The sequence below is a fragment of the Schistocerca americana genome, chromosome 7, assembly GCF_021461395.2.
Source record: "Schistocerca americana isolate TAMUIC-IGC-003095 chromosome 7, iqSchAmer2.1, whole genome shotgun sequence".
In the NCBI taxonomy this organism is placed as follows: domain Eukaryota; kingdom Metazoa; phylum Arthropoda; class Insecta; order Orthoptera; family Acrididae; genus Schistocerca; species Schistocerca americana.
This window is the reverse complement of record NC_060125.1, coordinates 94076569-94084356: the sequence shown is the minus strand read 5'-3', so window position 1 is coordinate 94084356 and position 7788 is coordinate 94076569. Positions and strand designations below refer to the sequence as shown.

General features: G+C 37.8%; 1 protein-coding gene across 2 annotated transcripts in view; it reads left to right on the top strand.

Moving 5' to 3' along the window:
• The first annotated feature begins 319 nt into the window (after window positions 1-319).
• LOC124621904 overlaps window positions 320-7788 on the top strand; it is a 144964-nt gene continuing 137495 nt past the window's right edge. Inside the window, exons 1-2 of one of the 2 annotated variants that reach the window (XM_047147398.1) lie at window positions 320-743; window positions 2250-2371. The gene's annotated coding sequence lies outside the window, so the exon portion shown is untranslated. The remainder of the gene's footprint in view (window positions 744-2249; window positions 2372-7788) is intronic. The other variant, XM_047147399.1, reaches the window with a different exon arrangement.

Below are 7788 nucleotides of genomic sequence, written 5' to 3'. Positions count from 1 at the left end.
CTTTTATTGTAGTGTTCATTTTGGCATGTCTGCTTAGGTTTTGTAAGGTGATAGCTCATTTTTTTTAAATCCCGTGTGTTATGCAGGTATTTGACTTCCCAATGACCTTAATTCTTTTTAATGGCAAATGCCAAATCAAAGCAATACTTGTAATCAGTAAAAAACGTTTCATACTCCAAATTTTTATTTCAATAATTCATACTAGTTGTTTTCCATATGACATCTCTTCGTTTGTATTCCTCCATAAAGTTCTTTCTTTGTAATTTTCAATTTAGATATCAGTGCACAAAATCGTCAGGCACATCCCTACAATGGCTACAGCTGCTTGTCGTCTGCTAAATAGCGCAAGAGATTGCTACCGATGCAGAGAAGAAACGCGTTATGAAGCACACTCTTCAATTCGGACAAATTACGCATGCGTGCTTGCACTGTTGAAAATACAAGCGCATGCTGAAAGTTGAACAGAAAAAAATGCATCTTGCGGAGGCTAGTCACGTGTTTTCTGCAGTGTGCCCGAGGAAAATGACGTCAACATTCATCACGTGACCACCAGTAGTGTACAAGATTAGTTGTTTGTTTATAATTATAATGAAGCTACGAATGTGGTTCCGGTGAAGCCTGTAGTAGTCATTGGCTGAAATGAAATTCGATTATATGTAAAGCATGAAATGAGCCTCATAGAAACATTCTGATTGGAAGATTTCAGCTCTTATTTGATGACACACCAGAAACGTAGTAACAAAGTAGGTACATTGTCATATTGTTCGTAGGCATGTTGTTATACTGAAAGACTTAATGTGAACTCTACTTGCAACACGGAAGCCACTAATATACAGAAAATGTAAATGTAAAACAAGAGGCGGAAGCGCAACGAGCCATTTCACTTTTACAACTTAACAAAGTATTAGGACCATACATGTCTAAACGAAAGTGACGCACTTTTGAGGTATATAATACTGCAGGACCAAACAGTATTACGAAACACACGAAAGTGTACGTAGAAATAGTTGAAGATTGATAAATGAAACGTCTTTGTTGGAACTGGTTGTGGTTTTGTATTTCAATGTTAACTTTGCCAACGAAGTGCAGATTTTCGTTACTGCCGCGCTCGATATCTAATGCTAACACAGTAACACTATTTTATCACAATGTGTACAGTATGGTTCAGTGTAGTTTGGCGCTGTTGAAATCTATGATAAACTAAGAAGTGAATTAACTGCTGGCGAGGGCAACGATAGGAAAATAATGTGGATTGAGAGATTCTGAATAACAACTAGTGAATTAACAAAGTATACCTTATATGACGAATTTAACAGTGGTATGCCTCAGCATATTAAACAGATTAAATTTTCGATTCGTGATTATATTTTATTTGTGCAAATTGTGATAGTGCGGATGCCAAACGAAAAGGCGTAACGGTGTAATTAATAAAGTCCCAACAAGGCGCAATGAATAATTTGTAGGTATTGGGAAATTCTTAAGATACTCCCGAGTTTCCCCACACAGGGAAAAATGCCCCATAATTTGTAGTTATGATTGAACAGTATACGGCAAGTAAATAACAATTTAGAAAATCCAAATCAGGATAGCTCTGTGTCCACTGGAATATAATACGTGGTTTCATTGTTATGGAGTAACATGTTTGGGATTCTGATTTCTAGTACAGCGATGAGTTAGGCTACTACATGTTGGAACTCACCGGAAACTTAACCTTTCGAAACAGTAGTAGGCCTATCATCGCACACTTATCATTAATTTATCAAGGAAATAAATAACTTGTTGTAAAAGCAATAAGTGTTATAAACTTCCAATTTGTTGAATGAGAAAATATTTTCAGTGATTAGGTTTGTGAGACTTCATATATTGAATTGAAATTTGCTGCTTTGCTTAAAATTCAGTTTATTATGTAGCTCCAGAGTCAGGCTGTAGAATATCAATATTGGTTAGATCCAGCATTGAGTATATTCCCATTTATTATAACACAGGATCACGTTGCTTGTTGTAGACTGTGTACCTACCGATTTTCTTCGGTGCACATTTTTCTCAGTTGTTTATGTTCACTGCATATCCTTAATAAATACTGTATACCACTTAGTCTTTAAACTAAGAATGTATGCTTAAGACTTCTATTACATTTATTGCTATGTAATCATTATACACAAATAATAGATACATAACATATTAATAGCATGTTTGTCTTGTGATAATGACTCAATTTATAAATTTCTTTGTTTATTCACATTCTTTAGATCCCATCGTAAAGAAGAACCTTCAGAGGTGTCAGACAGGGCAACATGTTCATTAACAAAAGGAAGCAGCTGTTAGCAACTGCATTAATAAATATGCACTGCCTGCTTTATTTCACTCAAAAGTAACTTTTTACTCCATACTGTTTAAAAAGACACAAAGCTATAATTAATGTTTATGTGCTTGCTTTCAAGTACACTGTAATTAATCTTGTCTTCTGTATCCTTGTTGTACATAGAATTACAGTCACTTGAACAACAAATGCGTTATAGAGCAAATAACTCCACAGGTGACTTTATTTCCCTTTATTCGTACCAGCTGTGGGCATAGAGAATTTTGCAACTTTGAATATAAATTTAATGGTGTAGTTATAGTCTGTAAGCCTACTCCATTTTTGTCGTGCTATAATTATATGTATATATTCCATATCCTTTCAGACAATAAGCAGGAAAATGCCAAGCAATTAATTTGTAATAATGTGAGAAATGAGTCAATTTCTGATTATAATCCCATTTTATGTGTGTATTCCCAGTTTAACTTTAATTTAATACTTCTTCATTCAGATGATAACTCATGTATGTAGTGGTCAAATGAATGCTGTATGACATGTGCTGTGCTTCAGTATGGGTTTTAAGGCTTCCCACCCAATTAAAAATAATACCTCAAATGAAAGAGAAACACCCTGTGAGCTGCTATAATGTACTGTAATGGACCGTATCATGACAGGGTGACGTGTAACAGGCTGTAGCTAATGCAGAATACAGTTCCCACATGGAGAAGGGACAGATGCTTTCTTCATCAGTGGTGGAACTGAAATCCCAACTGCCTCTCCCAGCAGCCATTCTGTAGTGTTGGAAAGCTGAACTTTTACTTACAAGTGTTCAATGTGAGCACTATTAGTCACACATCTTGTCGATAGGTGAGTTCTTCTCAAACCTTGATCATATTGTCAAGAGTAATTGTTGCAACAATGCTGTTGCTAAATTTTGGTAGATCAGCTGGTAGCTGATCCTTTGTTGTTGTTGTTGTTGTTGTTGTTGTGGCAGCCTTCAGTCTGAGGACTAGTTTGGTTCAACTCTCCATGCTCTATCCTGTGCAAGTCTCATAATCTCCGAATAACTACTGCAACTTACATACTTCTGAATCTGCTTGCTGTAGTCATTTCTTGGTCTGCCTCTACGATTTTTACCTCTCACACTTCCATCAAATACTAAATTGGTCCCTTGATGTCTCAGAATGCTTCCTGTCAACCGATCCTCTCTTCTAGTCAGGTTGTGCCACAAATTTCTTGTCTCTCCAATTCTGTTCATTTGTTAGGTGATCTTTCCATCTGCTCCTCAACATTCTTCTGTAGCACTACATTTCAAAAGCTTCTATGCTCTCCTGGTATAAACTGTTTATTGTCCAAGTTTTACATCCGTACATAGCTACACTCCAGACAGATAATTTCACAGAAGACTTCCAAACTCGTAAATCTATACTTGATGTTAACAAATTTCTCTTCTTCAGAAATAATTTTCTTGCCAATCTGCATTTTTGTATCCTCTCTACATTATCCATTGTCAGTTATGTTACTGCCCAAATAGGAAAACTCACCTCCTACTTTAAGTGTCTGCTTCCCTAATCTAATTCCCTCAGCATCACCTGACATAATTCGACAACATTCTATTATCCTTGTTTTCCTTATGTTGACATTCATCTTATATTCTCCTTCCAAGGTACTGTCCATTCCATTCAAATACTCTTCCAAGACCTTTGCTGACCCTGACACAATGACAATGTCAGTGGCCAACCTCAAAGTTTTTATTTATTCTCTCTGAATTTTAATTCCTTCTCCAAATTTTTCTTTCATTTCTTTTACTGCTTGCTCATTGTACGGATTGAATAACATTGGTGATAGGCTTCAACCCTGTCTCACTCCTTCTCAGTTATTGCTTCCTTTCCATGCCATTCGACTCTTATAACTATTGTCTGATTTCTGTACAAGTTGTAACTAGCTTTTTCGTCCCTATATGTTACTCCATGAACCATGGACCTTGCCGTTGGTGGGTAGGCTTGCGTGCCTCAGCGATACAGATAACCATTCCGTAGATGCAACCACAATGGAGGGGTATCGGTTGAGAGGCCAGACAAACATGTGGTTCCTGAAGAAGGGCAGCAAACCTTTTCAGTAGTTGCAGGAGCAACAGTATGGATAATTGACTGATCAGGCCTTGTAACATTAACCAAAATGGCCTTGCTGTGCTGGTACTGCAATCGGCTGAAAGCAAGGGGAAACTACAGCCATAATTTTTCTTGAGGGCAAGCAGCTCTACTGTATGGTTAAATAATGATGATGTCCTCTTGGGTAAAATATTTCGGATCTCAGGCCAGGGACTACTCAGGACGTCGTTATCAGGAAAAAGAAAACTGGCGTTCTATGGATCGGAGCATGAAATGTCAGATCCCTTAATTGGGCAGGTAGGTTAGAAAATTTAAAAAGGAAAGTGGATAGCTTAAAGTTAGATATAGTACGAATTAGTGAAATTCGGTGGCAGGAGGAACAAGACTTCTGGTCAGGTGAATACAGAGTAATAAATACAAAATCAAGTAGGGGTAATGGAGGAGTAGGTTTAATAATGAATGGAAAAATAGGAGTGCAGGTAACCTACTATGAACAACATAGTGAATGCATTATTGTAGCCAAGATGCAAAGCCCATGCCTACCACAATAGTACAAATTTATAAGCCAACTAGCTCCACAGATGATGAAGAGATTGAAGAAATGTATGATGCGCTGAAAGAAATTGTTCAGATAATGAAGGGAGACGACAGTTTAATAATCATGGGAGACTGGAATTCGATAGTAGGAAAAGGAAGAGAAGGAAAAGTAGTTGGTGAATATGGAATGGGAGTGAGGAATGAAAGATGAAACTTCCTGGTAGAGTTTTACTCAGAGCATCATAGCTAACACTTGATTTAAGAATCATGAAAGGAGGTTGTATACATGGAAGAAGCCTGGAGGTTTCAGATAGATTATGTAATGGCAAGACAGAGATTTAGGAACCAGGTTTCGAATTGTAAGACATTTCCAGGGGCAGATGTGGACTCTGACCACAATCTATTGGTTATGAACTGTAGATTGAAAATGAAGAAACTGCAAGGTGGGAATTCCAGGAGATGGGACCTGGATAAAATGAAAGAACCAGAGTTTGTAGAGAATTTCAGAGAGAGCATTAAAGAATGATTGACAAGAATGGGGGAAAGAAATACAATAGAAGAAGAATTGTAAGCTTTGAGAGATTAAATAGTGAAGGCAGCAGAGGATCAAGTGGGTAAAAAGATGAGGGTTAGTAGAAATCCTTGGGTAACAGAAGAGCTATTGAATTTAATTGATGACAGGAGAAAATATAAAAAATGCAGTAAATGAAGCTGGAAAAGAGGAATACAAACGTCTCAAAAATGAGATCGACAGGAAGTGCAAAATGGCTAAGCAGGGATGGCTAGAGGACAAGTGTAAGGATGTAGAGGTTTATCTCACTAGGGGTAAGATAGATACTGCCTACAGGAAAATTAAAGAGACCTGTGGAGAAAAGAGAGCCACTTGTATGAATATCAAGAGCTCAGATGGAAACCCAGTTCTTTGCAAAGAAGGGAAAGCAGAAAGGTGGAAGGAGTATATAGAGGGTCTATACAAGGGCGATGTACTTGAGGGCAATATTAAGGAAATGCAAGAGAACATAAATGAATATGAAGTGGGAGGTATGATACTGAGTAAAGAGCTTGACATAGCAGTGAAAGACTTAAGTCAAAACAAGGCCCTGGGAGTAGACAACATTACATTAGAACTACAGATAGCCTTGGAAGAGCCAGCCCTGACAAAATTCTACCATCTGGTGAGCAAGGTGTATGAGACAAGCGAAATTCCCTCAGACTTCAAGAAGAATATAATAATTCCAATCCCAAAGAAAGCAAGTGCTGACAGTTGTGAAAATTACCGAACTGTCAGTTTAATAAGTCAAGGCTCCAAAATACTAACACGAATTCTTTACAGACGAATGGAAAAACTGGTAGAAGCCGACCTCGGGGAAGATCAGTTTGGATTCCATAGAAATGTTGGAACACGTGAGGCAATACTGACCCTACAACTACTTACCTTAGAAGATAGATTAAGAAAAAGCAAACCTACGTATCTAGCATTTGTAGACTTAGAGAAAGCTGTGGACGATGTTGATTGGAATACTGTCTTTGAAATCTGAAGATGGAAGGCGTCAAATACACAGAGCAAAAGGCTATGTACAATTTGTACAAAAACCAGATGGCAGTTGTAAGAATGGAGGGGCACAAAAAGGCAATCTACAATTTGCGCAGAAACCAGATAAGAGTCAAGGGGCACGAAAGGGAAGCAGTGGTTGTGAAGGGAGTGAGACAGGGTTGTAGCCTATCCCTGATGTTATTCAATCTGTATATTGAGCAAGCAGTAAAGAAAACAAAAAATTTGGAGTGGGAATTAAGATCCATGGAGAAGAAATAAAAACCTTGAGGTTAGCCAGTGACATTGTAATTCTGTCAGAGACAGCAAAGGACCTGGAATGGACAGTGTCTTGAAAGGAGGATATAAGATGAACATCAGCATAAGCAAAATGAAGATAGTGGAATGTAGTCAAATAAATCAGGTGATGCTGAGGGAATTAGATTAGGAAACGAGACATTTAAAGTAGTAGATGGGTTTTGCTATTTGGGGAGCAAAATAACTGATGATGGTCGAAATAGAGAGGGTATAAAATGTAGACTGGCAATGGCAAGCAAAGCGTTTCTGAGGAAGAGAAATTTGTTAATGTCAAGTGTAGTTTAAGTGTCTGGAACCTTTTTTCTGGAAGTATTTGTATGGAGTGTAGCCATGTATGAAAGTAAAACATGGACGATAAATAGTTGAGACAAGAAGAGAATAGAAGCTTTCAAAATGTGGTGCTACAGAAGAATGCTGAAGATTAGATGGGTAGATCACACAACTAATAAGGAGGTACTGAATAGAACTCTGGAGAAGAGGAATCTGTGGCATAACTTGAATAGAAGAAGGGATCATTTGGTAGGACATGTTCCGAGGCATCAAGGGATCACTAATTGAGTATTTGAGGGAAGCGTGGAGGGAGACCAAGGGATGAATATACTAAGCAGATTCAGAAGGCTGTAAGTTGCAGTACTTACTTGGAGATGAAGAGGCTTGCTCAGGTTAGAGTATCATGGAGAGCTGCAGCAAACCAGTCTCTGGACTGAAGACCATAAAAACAACAACAACATGTTACCCCTGCAGCCTTCAGAATTTGAAGAGAGTATTTCCATCAGCAATGTAAAAAGCTTCCTCTAAATCTACAAATGCTTTAAACGTAGGTTTGCCCTTACTTAACCTGGCTTCTAAGATTAGTTGTAGCATCAATATTGCTTCGTGTGTACCCACATTTATCTGGAATCCAAATTGATCTTACCTGCAGTCAGTTTCGTCCAGTTTTTCCATTCTTCTGTAGAGAATTGATGTTAGTAATTTGCAACCATGACTTATTA